The sequence below is a fragment of the Canis lupus genome, chromosome 26, assembly GCF_048164855.1.
Source record: "Canis lupus baileyi chromosome 26, mCanLup2.hap1, whole genome shotgun sequence".
Lineage (NCBI taxonomy): Eukaryota > Metazoa > Chordata > Mammalia > Carnivora > Canidae > Canis > Canis lupus.
This window is the reverse complement of record NC_132863.1, coordinates 5,097,426-5,111,946: the sequence shown is the minus strand read 5'-3', so window position 1 is coordinate 5,111,946 and position 14,521 is coordinate 5,097,426. Positions and strand designations below refer to the sequence as shown.

Genomic DNA, 14,521 nt, shown 5'->3' with positions numbered 1-14,521 from the left:
TGGTGGGCTCAGATGATCAGAGGAGTCTGAACGGCCCAAAGGCATGCCAGGGGAGAAATACTGGGCAGGTGACAACTGTGTCCCAGCAGAGAGGCTTGGGCTGCAGATAAGGAGTGATGAGTCACAGGTTTGGAGACAGTTTTGAAGGAGAAAAGGGGAGCATGCAGTGCTGGGAACTCCTTCCAGCCAACTTCCTAGTGATGGTGGTGGTGGTGGTGGGAGTATATTCACAGGGAAGGAAGATGGAGGAGGGAGCCATGTCACAGAACCCTGGGAGGGCATTTCTGGAAGGAGGAGTCTCTGCTCCAATGCACTTCTCTATCCTTATCGTCCCTGGTATCTGCCACCCAGAGGAATATTCCATAGGTGGGCTGGCTTGGCATTTCATAGTCCTAAATAAATGGATGAAATTCCATAATCATCAAGACAGAAACAGATGCCAGTTACAGCCTTGAGCCATACATCATTTTTTACAGGGATTCTGTTTGTCTTTCAGTATAATGCAAATTTAAATTCTAAGACTGTGTAAGACCCCAAATAAATGAATCATTCAAAGTAAATGTCACAGCCTGGTAAGGGATGAAGAGGATGACTTTACTGAACAATGTAACCAAATAAAATGGATGTTCGGGAAAAAGGAAATTAAACACATGGAGGTATAAGATATTAGATTAGGTTTCAAACACTAATGATACACTCCTGGAGAGGAAAACAGTCCACTTCTGTTAAGACAGAAGAAAATACCCATGTAACCAGGTTTAAGAATAATTCTGAGGAAATGACAAGAGTAAGTGGAAATGGGACAGAAACAGGTTTGCTTCAGGCTATTAGATTACAGACTTTTGGAGTTCTGCTCCCATATTCCCACATCTTTCCGGTGCATTGAACGGATGGTCTCCCTCTCAGGATCTGAAATGCTTCAAGGGTGCAATGGATTTGATCTCTATTCAAATCAGCTCTGTTCAGGGGACTGATTTGTGAAGGAGCACACCCATTTCCATCTCCTCTGGTGCTGTGAGTACACCCCACCTTTGGTAAATTACCAAGAGAGAAAGGACCCTACGATACTGCCACTCCAAGTCTCATGGTGGTAAAGACATCAGTGACGAGAAAATCAGCCGTTTGGCCTACTTAACATCTGGAGAACAAGCTGTCAAGTGAGCGAGCAAGGATTCTGAAGACTGCTTTGCTGATGAAAACGACCCAAGAAGTGATGAATCAATACAAACAACAGAGAAGCCCAAGGGCTCTGCCATGCTTATGCTAATAGCATGGTTTCTGGGAGGAAGGGAGTCAATGTCACCTGAACTCTCTTTCACAGATTTCCATTCACCCTAAATATATGACATGTGAACGGCTAAAAATGTACTGTTGGCCTTAGCTGGAGAAATGGCTACCTCTGACATTCTGCTGGCACTCAACATCCATGTAAAAGTCACAACTAAATGTAAAACAATTAGAAATGCAGAAGCGGCTCTTAAAGTCTGGAATCTTCTTTGTTGCAAGGTATAGAAAGGGCAGACAATTGAAATAGCAGTAAATATGGATTTTTAAGCTCTAACTTTATCATCACTGACTGTAAAAGGAAAGCTATTATGAATACATTAAAGGTTATTATTTAGTGCAATGTGATTTGAACTGAATCATCCAATATTTATGCTTCAAGCACTCTTGCTTTGGATGCGAAAGCACATTCCATGTGCCCTAACAGATTAGTTTATTCCTAGGCTGATTCTAAAAATAAAACAGGGGACGCCTGGGTGGCTCAGTGGTTGAGCATCTGCCTTCAGCTCAGAGTGTGATCCTGGGGTCCTGGGATCAGGTCCCACATCGGGTTCCCTGCAGGGAGCCTGCTTCTCTCTCTGCCTGTGTCTCTGCCTCTCTCTCTCTCTCTCTCTCTCTCTCTCTCTCTCGTGTCTCTCATGAATAAATAAATAAAATCTTAAAAAAAAAACCAGACTCATGATGATATATGACAGACAAGAAAAGAATAAAGTCAATAAGGATAGAAAAAAATCTTCTTCGGCAAATATTCTGGTTATCTTTCTCTTGAAATATTCTCTGTGGTTGCCCATCAACAACCCACTGGGCCCAAATGAACTAGGACAGGGCTCAGGCATGACAGAATTAAATTTTCTCACCCAAAGTATTTGTACCAAGCTTTATACAGACTTTCTTGATTTTTCATTTCTGTAAACAACTTGGATGAAATATTCCATTTTATGATGTTTATAAGTTTGAGCTATATTTGTTTTTTTCTTTTTAGCATTTAAAAAACACAAATATATCTGAAAACAAAAGAATACTTCTATATTGCTATAAAAATAATTATTAAAAAAATAATTATAGTGGCTTAATGGCATCTGAGTTTTCCAGGAAGATATTCATCTTAGCACCAATTATCAGATGACAAGGAGAAACTCCAAGAAAAGTTAGGGGGTTACCAAAGGTAAGCGACCTAGAAACTAAAGATCAGCTCATGTGAAGGGTGCCAAGGGGCCTCCTCTGGCCTACGCAGACTCTGTTTTACTGGGTAAAATAGGGCATCACAGCACACCTGAGTGATAACCATCACTGCTGACTGACACTCGAAACTCAATATACCCACAGACTTATCAGTTGGAGCAAAAAAAGACTGCCACAATTATCCAAACCTAACTGGAAATTTGGGGAAATTCTAATACTACAAAGCTCTTCCATGATCAGAAGTAGCAAAACTATGTTTGCCACTTGCTACTAAAGTGACTGGTTTCTGGCAATTGAAGACAGTGTACAATGCAAATGGTTCACTTAGGCAGAAGCTACACCAAGTGGACACAAGAGCCGAGCTGTCACACTGAGCGGCACTAGGTGGGGGCATACATGGATGCAGCGTACGGTAGAATGGCTCCAACCATAGGCACAACCAGGCCTGGTGACAGGTATGGGCTCTGTCTAAACTTCAAGCGGTCAGATGAGTACAGAGAAAAACTAATTTCATTAATATTGTGACTGTGGAAGGGGTTTTGTGCAGCTGGAAGGCAAAAAGCACCTTCTACTCCTTTTACAACTGTTTCAGCAACTGGGTCAGTGTTAGGTTTAAGAAGCCAGAAAAATATATAAAAGCTGAATAATGTAGTGGGAAATTTTTATGTTTTGCTTTCAAGGTTGGTCACAGAAATTCCCAGGGGTTGATGGAATGACTGATTTTGTGTTAAAAATTGTTGGTCTGGATGAAGGTCTAGTTGCTTGACACCAACAGATGTCTTTGCATGGGTGTTGATGAAAGCAGCGTGGAGAAACAACCTTTTCCATTGGGCCCAGGACCCTGCATGGTGGTGATTGTGCCACTCCTAGTTCTTGGGGAGAAACAGAAACTGCCCATAAGGAAAGTGGCAGAGATCTCAGAGAAAAGTCCAACATGAGGTTTAGGCATGGTGGCCACATGGTCTCGGAGACAGACAGTTGGCAACACATAATGTACACGATGCCCTTTTACAAAAGTACTCCGACGTGAAAAGTCCCTGTTCGTGACAGCCCTCTGGGTGAGGTGTTTCTGTTTATGGCCAATAATCAAACTGCATCCTGAGTATAAGTTAGCCCCAGCCCCAAGGCACCTCTGCTGATGTGGCAACAACTATAGGTTGATATTTAGAGAGTGATGCCAACTAAAATGATCATGTGCTTTCCATAGGCCATGCACTGTGCGAGGGGTCTTATAGGCTGTTAAAACATCTCTTCCTGGCAACTACCTGTATGTTTTTTTCTATTACTCTTTTCCTTAGGGAAGGAGACTAAAGTGCAGAGAGCCAAACTCCAGGCCCCTCGGATGGTAAATGCCAGGGCCTGGACTCAAGCCCCAGCAGCCTGACTTTGGAGCCCCCACTCTCAGTCGTGGCTCTGCCTCTTGAGGTCAGAATTCTCTGAGGAGAAAAGTCCAGCGTAGCCACAACTAACAGAAGGCCCAGATCCAGGCCCAAGAACATTCCATGTTTTTATGGAAACCTAAGGGAAGAAACGGAAACCCTTTTCCTATATCCCCCAGTTCAGAGACTATTCTCCAACACCTTAGGAGAAAGAAAACTTGTTGCATTTCCAAAGATGTTTCCTACTGCCAATTAAATAAATCTCAACACTTGGATATCAAGTAAGTATTTCCAGGCATAACATGTTAGAGAAATTCCTGTGGGTTCAGGCAGGGACAGAGGGACTTTTTCACTAACCCCTATTAGTGTGCAATTCCTTGTCTGCAGCATGGGACTTCTGTTGCAAGGGCCCCAGGTCAGGCCACCCTTGCACTTGCTTCTGTCACTCGTTCCTTCATTAAAACTACCTCCCACCTTTGGCAGGCTTGCCCATAGGCTGGCGTCCTCATACCCCAGTGCCTGGCACCCTGTATCTGATGGTGGACAGTATGGGGTGACCACTGCATTCTCTGTGCTTCTGGTGACGTTCCTATTCACCTGTGGTGGTGTCCTCCATGGCTTTTACCTGGCACCTGACAGTGTCATACCAATGACCCCACAAATTGTCAGTTACAGGAAAGCAATTTTCTCCACGAGCTATGGCTGAATCTGGCTCAGGGTAAACTGTGGGAAGAAAGATTTTTGTCTGTGTGTTTTCTTTTGTACTTGGACAATATATGTCATCAGGTGCAGAGTGGATATTCAATCCCATTTGAGTCTGACATTTGGATAACAGATTCAATACCTATACTACATTTCAGTAGGTACTTTCTAATATCTAGAATTTTCCATTTTTCAGAGTAATGCAAAAGGAAATAAACAAGACTGATCCACTGGGAACAAAGATCAGAATTAGAAATTCTCTCATAATAGCTCATGCTTTAAAAAGAAAACATACAGGGATCCCTGGGTGGCGCTGCGGTTTGGCGCCTGCCTTTGGCCCAGGGCGCGATCCTGAAGACCCGGGATCAAATCCCACATCGGGCTCCCGGTTCATGGAGCCTGCTTCTCCCTCTGCCTGTGTCTCTGCCTCTCTCTGACTATCATAAATAAATAAAAATTAAAAAAAAACATACAGATAAAAAATGATAGGAGTCTGTATCTTGATTTTAGATGTCATTATATTATTCCACTTTGCACTTTAAATGAAAACTGCCTGCTTTTATATTTTATATGCAAAATTCCCTAGCAGAAATCCTGTTCATTCTGACTAAAATATATTTGTCACATTACAAACAGGAACAGTTATGAATGCTGTTGAAGATCAAATTCCCAACTCATACAATTCTCTAGGACTTTCCATATTTGGGTCTCATAAAGTCACTATCATCTTCATGACAAAAAATATAACTACAGTATTACTTAAAGTTATAATCAAATCATTCTTTTGCAAATTAAGATACTTACTCTTGGAAAAATAACCAAATTGAATTAGGTGTGTCTTTTCTTGAGAGATCAAAAGCAGCTCCATTAAATCACCAGTTTTATATTATTAATGGCATGAGACATGGCCCAGATTAGGAAAATGTCCTTTGGAACCACTTTGTATTTTATTTAAAGAGAGCTGGAGATGTTCTTCACAATTCAAATGTGAAGTAGAATTGTATCAGATGTTCCCAGATCAGGAAGACAGATAGGATCCCAATGAAATAGACTCTACCAGAAAGCCCAGGTTCCTCTTCCCTCAGTTCCTTATTACTTGTGATTATTGTGCCTGTCATTCACCCATCCATCCAGCCAGCCAGCTAATATTTATTTAAATCTTACTATGATAAATCCACTTTTCTTCCTTCGGATGTAAAAAACAAAACAAAAAAACCCAAAAACTTTCTTGCTTCATAATTCTCTTGTAAGTCTTGAGTTCTAGAATATATAATACTCAACCATCACAGTGTTATAGTATTTTGGGAGGATTCTAAAACACATTATTGCTCTGAGTTTACATTATAATTAGCCTGAGTTCTAGTAGGGCAATACCACACTTAGAATAAAAGGCAATCCTTGTGAAATAAACAATAACCTGCCCATTGCTGGCATACCGCTCTGCCCTTTTGTAGCTACGAACCCACAGGGTCCTCTTGGAAATCTCAAACCATAGATGCTGAAGCAGAGACAGGGAGCAGAAATGATCCTTCTGAGACTACCCAGCGAGTACTCAGCAGGGCTTAAACTCAAGCCCAGGCCGATTTGTTTCAAATGCTGGCCCCTTCTACTCTCTTATGCTGTTTTAGTTTAATTTGAATATTATTTTAGTTAAGAGTCTGCAGTAGTCATGCAAAGTCAATTCACAAATACTATTACTTGCTGACAGGGAGGGTGAAATTAGAGAAATTAGATCCTTCTCTCTTCCTCCAGAACCAAGAGTAGCACATAATAAATTGGCAATTTTTATAGCTAAACTAACATAAATGGTGACTACCAACCTGAATTATTATCTGTATTATTGATGTAAAAAGCCAGAATTCAGAGTAATAAGCTGTATTAATTCAATTGTTTCATTTATGCATCAGGAAGGGATTGGGAAATTTAAATGAGTCCATTTAATGCAAAATTAATCTTACTTTGATTATTCCTCATCACATCTTTAAGACAGTCGGTATATCATTCTAAAGTTTAGCTTTATTAATTATTTTGAATGGACATTTTCAATGAAAAAATAATTTAGCATCATCATATATGTATTTTGAAGTTTCAACACTGGAGAACAATGCAGTTTTTCATTGCAAGGCCCATTCGGCTTTTGCGTCACAATCAAAACACTGAGAGGCAAGAAGACGGGATTGTTATTCTTCAACTGTTATCTTTCTTGGGCAATAAAGGTCTGGCAAATCCTTATTTTTAAATTATGTGCTATTTAGTGTCATTAAAAACCACTATAGGGGCTACACTCATCTTTGCAATGACTTTGAGCAAGAGGGATGAGAGACACAAGTCTGATATTCCATGTACTTGTGGCAGAGAGCATGGTCTAAGCTGACCCTTAAGGGACCCATTTGGCCCTAGGCAAGTAGCTGGCCTTGCAGAACCCCAGTTCCTCATCTGAGAGAGGGGTTCAGGGCTTAACTGTAAGGCCATGTTGCCATATGGGTGCTGAGCCCCGGGGCCAGGTAGAATGTTGCTCATGACTGCAGCAGTATCCCTATTAGTAGTTGTTGGTAAGGGATAACTGTGGGGTGGGGAGGCTAGGCATCACAGAGCAGAGGATGGAAGGAAGGATGGCACTGGGGCTGAGGACTGGTCAGCACCCTGTACAGTGGCCAGACATCTGGCCCAGAGTGGTGGGCCTTGATGAGTGTTAAGGCATCTCCTTGTCCCATGGCCTAAAATTGCTTCCCCCAACAATGGAGAAACATTTCAGGGGAAATGTTCTTCTCAACTAAAAACTGAAACAGGAGGACCAGGGACTATGATAATCATCATTTTAGATGATGGAAACTTGAGTGCTGCCTACAGTGGATTCTGAATCTCATCAATTAAATGGGCGATTTACTTGTGAATTGATGATTCTGACTATTCTGGCCCCTGACTTCTTAGAAACGTCATTTTAGAAATTCCCTTGGTATTTCTCTACTGCTCTTACCCTCCAGACTTCTCCATACTCACATGCTGATCATAGAGATGGGGTCCCACTACTTTCATGGGACATCACATATGCATGCCCCGGGGATCCCCTGTCCCAGTATGTGTTTGACTTGGCCCCTAAGGGTGAAGGAGAGTGCATGAATGAGAGGGTGTTAAAAAAAAAAAAAAGTCTACATGTCCTCAATCAGGAGTAATTATTTTTTTAAGTTCATGGAGACTGTAAGACATCAAACTCATGGTCTCTGCCTGTTCCCCAGTTTACCACTGGTGCGGCATGACTGACTACAGGATACGCTTCCCAGGGCTTCTAGGTAGTGCATATAAATGCTCCAGGGACTGAGAATTGGGACCTGGCTGGGCCCTTTGAGGTGATTGGGATACTCTGTTGGGTGGCTTCTTCCTGCAGCACAGCTCCAAGACTTGGGTGGAGTGTGTATATGCAGGCAAAGAATGATGGAGGAGGGGGTGGGGAGTGCCGGGGCAGAGAAGACCATCTATAGAACTATGGATAACAGGGCTCCTTAGGAATAGGACTGGGAGAAGTCTAGATGTGAGCAGCAGAAGGTGTGGTGGCCCCTGAAGAGGGAAGCCTGACTGCGACAGGCTGCGACAAGGTGGGTCTGGCTGAGGGGAAGGAGAGATGACACAGCACAGGAGCCTGACAAAGAAAGCCCCTGACACAGCCCTGAGGATGCCTCTGGGTGAGAAAAATAGCAGGGCCTCGGAGAGGAAACCAGACAGGTAGAGGGCATTCAAAGAGCACACAGGCCTTGAGGGGTACCTGGCAGGCTCAGTTGGTAGAGCATCTGACTCTTGATCTCAGGGCTGTGAGTTTAAGCCCCACATTGGCAGTGGAGCCTACTTAAAAAAATAAAATGTTTGGGGCGCCTGGATGGCTCAGTTGGTTAACCATCTCATTCTTGATTTTGCCTTAGGTCATACTCTCAGGGTTGGAGGATGTAGCCCAGAGTCAAGATCTGAGCTCAGTGGGAAGTCTACTTCTCTCTCGCTCCCTCTGCCTCTCCCCCTGCTTGAGCTCTCTTTCTCTTTCTAAAATAAATAAATCTTAAAAACAAACAAACAACAAAAAAAACAAACCAAAGAGCAGACAGGTTTAACGGATGGTACAGAGAAAACAAATTTAATCATACAACACATTTTATAGTTTTTAAACGTTTTACTGAATTTGCAAGACTATTCTGCAAACTGGCAATAGATTACTCTAAAAATACTCTTGAGATAGGGGATAGAAATATGCAAAACAATTTTAAGCATCTTTGTTTCTGAGATACTCAAAGTGAGGTGTTGCCAGGTCATAATGTCACATAGAAAGCACATGTGCACCTCTGGGTGGGGCAGCAGTTCCTGATATAGGACTGTGTCCTGGGTCTTCCCTCCATGTGCAGTTCAAGTGGAGTCTACCTTTAATGTAAAGTAGCTACTAATGTCGCTCATACAGATTTAATAAGAGATAAAAGGATTAACTTTTAACTAATAACAAATTACATGTAGCTCACTAAAATCATATATCTTTTTGAAAAAGCACTTGCTAAGCGGAATTCTAAGGGCTTGGAAGAAGCAGCCATTGTTGCAAAAGGGTCAGGATCACTTGTCACTGTCAGAAGTCACCAAGAGAGCAAGCCATTTTTCCCCCTAGATGATCTGACCACTACAGAGTAAGATGCCTGGGTCATTTTCTATAGGGATGGTCCAAAAATGTAGGTGATTATAATTAGCTGCCTAGTGTCACAAGCCAGGAGATACCATTAGACAAAAACTGGGGGAAGGTCAAAAGTTTTCCCCATGAGTTTTGTGACAGTGCTAATCTTATTATTAAAGGTGAGCAATAAGCCACCTAAAGAGCTTTTACCTTTGGACTTCTTGAAGGACAAATTAAACACATCTACTTGGACTTTTTATCACTTAGTAATGCTATAAAATTCCCTTCACTAGAAGAGAATTGAAAATAAAGGCCACTGCATTTTCTTAGAAAACAGTTATGTAGAGTTAATGAGTTAAAGGAAATGAAATAGCAGACTAGTTCACCATTTGAAAATCGACTCCACCACATTGCACGTATATGGGAAACCAAAGAATTCTTTACTTACTTAGAATGTCTTATTTTGAAAGAATAACCTCTGATGTCTCGCCAAATAGCCTCATCCCTGCGTGTTTTGTGTTTTGTTGTTGTTAGCTGGCCTCCTGCTTCTGATAGGGAGGATCATTATCATTGTAAAGTGCACAAATTCCTCAAACTGCCCATTTTTGGAGTTGCCATATGAAAAGTAGCTGCTCTCTGCCAGGGCCTTTCCAGTAGGGCATGGCCAGGACCTCTGCTCCAGCTCTCTGGAGACCCACATCTGGCTCGCTGCTGTGCCTCCAACATCGGCTAGTGCTAAAGAGCCTGTAGTTTAAGAAAACACCATTCACATTTAGTGACAACCCATTTGGCCATTTTCACTTCATGCCAAGAAGACAGACATTCCTATCCATCCATCCATTCATCTGTCCGTCCACCCATCTGTCCATTCACAAACATAATTATTACTCCTATTCTGTGTCAATCATGTGCCGAAATTATTTGGAAAAATTCTCAGGAAATTCTCTGAAGATGTTGGCTATTTTCACTTCAAAGGTGAAGGAAGCAAGGTTCTGAGAAGTTAAAGATTAGGCGAACATTGGCAACTTCATGGTATAACCTAATAATGTGTCCTGAGCCAGAGGGAAGGGGAGGGAGGGAGGGGGAGAGAGAGGGAGAAAGAGAGAACAAGCACACAAGTAAGGGAGTGTAAGACTGCATTCTTCCCACAGAATAATTTGAAAGAGGTGGAAGGAACTAGAAGAGATATTTAAACCCAACTGGGGGGCTGGGAGAAGCCAGGCGCACATGGGAGACCACCTCCAGCGGCTGTTAGTCTGTGAAATCAGGAATAAGCCCTTTGATGTAAGCAATAAATGCAAATTCAATTTTAACAATCTGTACATTTCTGTACAAGTTGCACCACCCATGGTTTGACTTACCTTACAAGGTTAAAATATTTCTTAGATGAGGTCTGGCAACTGTAAATATTCATGAACAAACCCACTCAGCCCATTTAAAGCAAGCTCTTACTAATCAATTTTATAATTAATGTGTTCTCACTTAAATCTAGTTGGCATCATGCACCCAAAGGGCTACAGAGACGAGGTCACCCGAGAAGTTACATGGTCTGGATATTTGCTTGAGAACAAAGACAATGTTCATAACAAAATTGGACAGGGATTTCTGTTTCAAAGTGTAATGGGTAAGTGCAAAAACAGTTTAGAAATGCAGTCAACACTGATAAAATTCTGAAACTTCAGAATAGATAATAGATTAAATAAGAAATATAATATTCCATAACGTGCATTTTCTATAGTAAAGTACCTCTAATAAAAATGTACATAAAAGTTTTATGTTTTTGAGCAAAAAAATGTACTCCGTTTTAATAACAGCTTCTCAGACATAGCTTTCAGCTGGAGAGTGTCTGCTGTGGGAAGAAGAAAGAGAAGGGAAAGAATGGTGATGTGCTAGGTGGAGAGAAGGGTGTCTGGAAAAAACTCCCGAAGACCCAAGCTTTAGTAATTGAGATCAGGCAGTGAGAAATAAAGTGGCTATATGCAAAATGAAAGCAACAAGGAAGGCAAATTTTAATAAGGTGGCTAGCCTCCCCCAGACAAAAGTCACTTACATCCCTGCACAGGCCTCTCCTGAGGATTCACTCTCCTGTTGGACAGTCAGCAACAGGTCCTGGCTTTTAAATGAAAAGGTTCAAAGCCAGAGTAGATGGGTAAGAGTAAAAGCATGTACACATAAGTGGAGATGCTTTCAGCCCCTCTGAGTTCTGCGGGGCTGTTTCAGTTGTACCCGAAATCACTGAGAGCAAGTTGCAGACATCCTAACACAAGACACAGAGATGTTTTAGGCTAGACGCTCTGAAGTGAAGACAAAGCTGGGGAAGGCCATTTCCTAGATGGGGTGCACTTGTTTTAAAGCAGCGTGTCATCTTTTATCTCATACCATCTTATGAGGCTAGAGTACTATATTTACATTCCTTCTACAGAGAGCCATTCAACGTGAACTCACAAGAAATAATTCCACAAGTTACTCTTCTGCTATTTTTACCCTGTGCCCAGAAATTAGAAAAAAACATTACAGAGAGATGGCTCTGCAGGTGGCATCAGTTACACTTCCAGAATTCTATCTGTCCCAACACTTGAGGTGCAAGGGGATGCACCTAATACCTGGGAGCAGTGGACACTGCAGCCCCATTTCTTTGCAAGAAGGCTGACGCCAGGGTGCTGTGCCTTAATGACAGATGCTCTTACTGCTGTTGGAGGCTGCCGACACTCAGCTCAGCCCCAAGCTGAAGGAGACAGTCCTGTGAAGTGGTGCAGTGGGAGATGAAATGTGCAAAAATATGAAACTGAATTCCATGATGGAGAGGCAGACGTACAACCTGCAAGTGTCACATGTTCAGTCATCCCTGAGCAGGCACCGCTGGGAGGGATGACAATAGGGGTGGACAACAGCCCCTGCTTTCACTGGCTCCATCTTTTAGGGAGAGAAATATACACCAAGGACCTAATGCTGAGCAAAAGGGAAAAGATGGTAAAGAATAAACTTTTAATCAAATGTAAGCTCACTAAATGATATCTGAGGGAGAAGACTAGGGAACTGAGGTCACCCTGCTCTAAAGGCTGTTGAGGCAGAGGGCTGAGCACACTCTCCTTTGCCAAGGCAGAGAGGAGGGGGAACTCTGCAGGAGATGTGGAATGGTACCATTTTTAGCACAGAAGGAAATGGGCCGGTGGTGGAGCTGTTGAGAGGCTGCCAGAGTCCTCTGTGGTGAGACCAGGGGTGTCTTGCTCAGGGGAACAGGGGACCCCAATGCTAGAACAGGTGTGCAGAGCTCTCTATGGGCAGGGGCTACATTGTAGTCCCTTTCCAGGGACTGCTCTGGATTGAACTCACACGGACCAGAATCAAGATGAAGTCTGTGGGCACGATTAGTAGGAGCTTTTGGAGATTTCTTGCTTCAAATTCTGTGTAAGTGAACAATCCCCCCAAAAACTGTATTGTAGCTCCTGAAGTCTGAAAATAGGGTGACTTAATGTATTAGGTCAAATCATACAAAATGGCTGCAAGATTTTTGGCCTACAAAAGTGGAAATTTCATGTGGTCACTGATTACTCTGGAAAGCACACAGGCCACATAAAATCCCTGAGTAGGCCTGGGCCACAGCCCCATTGTGGGTACAGGCCACTGGCTCACCAGGGAGTTGGATGGCCCCCAGCATGCAGTGCTTTCCGAATCCTTGAAACTGCCCCATGATGGAGCCTCAGGACTACTAAAATCCCCAGTGCTTCCATGTCCTACCGAACCAATTCCAGACCTTCATCTCTTTCTAAAGAGGCCTCCATCAGTTCGTAAATACCACCCCTACTATGTCAAATGACTTATTAAGATAGATCTTTCCTAGCTCAGAGGTGATATTTACCTATTCCCTCTTCTGACACAGTTCCTAACATGAAGGCAGAATGAACTGGTGGCTGACAGAGAAGGTGTACTCAAGTGTTGCAACAAAAAATGAGCAATGGGGCAAAACATCCCTGCCCAGCGCACAGAGGTACAGAAACTGCTGCACGGCAGCTGAGGGCATGGCCTATCCTCCCCAGGGAGGCAAACACCAGTATGGCTTGCAAAGATTGCAACTGATTGATCCTGTTGAGTCTGTCACCATAAAACTGGAGGTGGGAGAGTCATCCGAGCAGAAGGAATAAAAAGCCCTGGCCTTGTTAGGGTTGTTGGGTCCAGGGAAGGAGGTGAGTCTGTGCCCCGGACCACTGGAAGGGTGGGAGCAGTTCCTTCCCATGTCATGACGGCCATGCCAGACGCAGCCTGTGAATTTGTGCGTGAGCAAGGAGCCAGGCAGGGTTGCCATCGGTTGGAGACGTCCTGGACAGCTCATTGGAGGCTCAGGATTCTGAATGCTCTCTGCAGGACCTTGGCAAGGTCCTTACCCTCCCTGAGGCCCTGGTCACCTCTGTAAAGTGGGTATATTACAGAAACCAGCTGTTAATGTATGTGTAATATATAACATGTACAATGTTACATTAGCTAACTGCTGGTTATTGTTATGAAATAGATGCTTACCTTCTACAAATAAGGAAATTAAGTCAGACTAGTGAGCACCAACTGCTTTGAATGTCTCAAAGACCTGGTGACTTAGAATACCCACGACTCCACTCCCTCCCACACGCTATATCCCATCTGGTAGCAAATTCAAATGTGTCTAGAACCTGACCACTTGTCACCACTACATGCCACCCCTGGCCAACCCAGGGCCTTTGTCCTTGGATTGCAGCTGCAGTCCCCTCTCTGCTTTGCCAGCCTCTCTGCACCCAGCAGTGGGGGTAATGATGGGACGGTGTCCCTCTAATGGCTCCCATCTCACAGAAAAGCAAAGTCCTTATGGCATTTGGTGAGATCCCACCCTACTGGGCCCCTGCCATCAATCACATCTGACCTGTGTCCTCTGCCTGGAATGTTCTTCCCAGAAACCCCCTCGCCTCCTTGTGAGCCACCCCAATCCAGTCCCTTCTCTTTCCTCCATACTCCTCATATCTTATTGGGCTCTGCATCTTCATGATTTGTCCTTCTTGCTGTGTGCCACTGCCTACTTGAATGAAAGCTCCAGAAGGGCAGGCATTGTGGTGTTTTGGTCAGGGTTTCATCCCAGGCCTCCTGCTTATAAGCGTTAGTACCAACTCCTTGTGTGGCTGGCTGGCTGGCCGGCTGGCGGAACATGGCAGTGATTGATGCTGGCTTTTTACCCTGGTTCAGAGCACTCAGATGAGGATAGGATGAGGAGTCTGCCTCCATGGTCCCTGTGAATCCTTGAAGGAGGGTTTCTTAATCTATGTCTATGGACAGACCCCAGTGGTCTCTTTCAGGTGATGATCAGGATTCAAGG

General features: G+C 43.4%; 1 protein-coding gene across 9 annotated transcripts in view; it reads right to left on the bottom strand.

Moving 5' to 3' along the window:
• RALGAPA2 (Ral GTPase activating protein catalytic subunit alpha 2) overlaps positions 1 to 14,521 on the bottom strand; it is a 327,019-nt gene that overhangs the window by 32,645 nt on the left and 279,853 nt on the right. Inside the window, exon 39 of one of the 9 annotated variants that reach the window (XM_072799835.1) lies at positions 9,631 to 9,930. The exons of the other annotated variants lie outside the window; for them this stretch is intronic. The gene's annotated coding sequence lies outside the window, so the exon portion shown is untranslated. Of the gene's footprint in view, positions 1 to 9,630; positions 9,931 to 14,521 lie in introns of those variants that run through there. 9 annotated transcript variants of the gene reach the window in all.